Raw genomic sequence first — 428 nt, forward strand, 5'->3', positions numbered from 1 at the left:
GTGTAAAATGGGAAACTGTTGACAAAATGGTGCCCAAACCAGCTGCCCACGCGGTTATCTGGACGGAACTGGCCTCGGCATCTTTTTCACCCAGAGGGTGGTATGTGTATGGAATGAGCTGCCAGAGGATGTGGTGGAGGCTGGTACAATCGCAATATTTAAGAGGCATCTGGATGGGTATATGAATAGGAAGGGTTTGGAGCGACACGGGCCGGGTGCTGGCAGGTGGGACGAGATTGGGTTGGGATATCTGGGTCAGCATGGACAGGTTGGACCGAAGGGTCTGTTTAGGTGCTGTACATATCTATGACTGTGACTCAGTACTTGTGAAGACGATTCGAGGGGTGGGTCCAATTACCGTCACTGCCCACTCCCTCAGCACTGACCCTCTGACAGTGCCCGCTCCCTCAGCACTGACCCTCCGACAG

The sequence above is a fragment of the Chiloscyllium plagiosum genome, unplaced genomic scaffold, assembly GCF_004010195.1.
Source record: "Chiloscyllium plagiosum isolate BGI_BamShark_2017 unplaced genomic scaffold, ASM401019v2 scaf_14665, whole genome shotgun sequence".
NCBI classification, from domain to species: Eukaryota; Metazoa; Chordata; class Chondrichthyes; order Orectolobiformes; family Hemiscylliidae; genus Chiloscyllium; species Chiloscyllium plagiosum.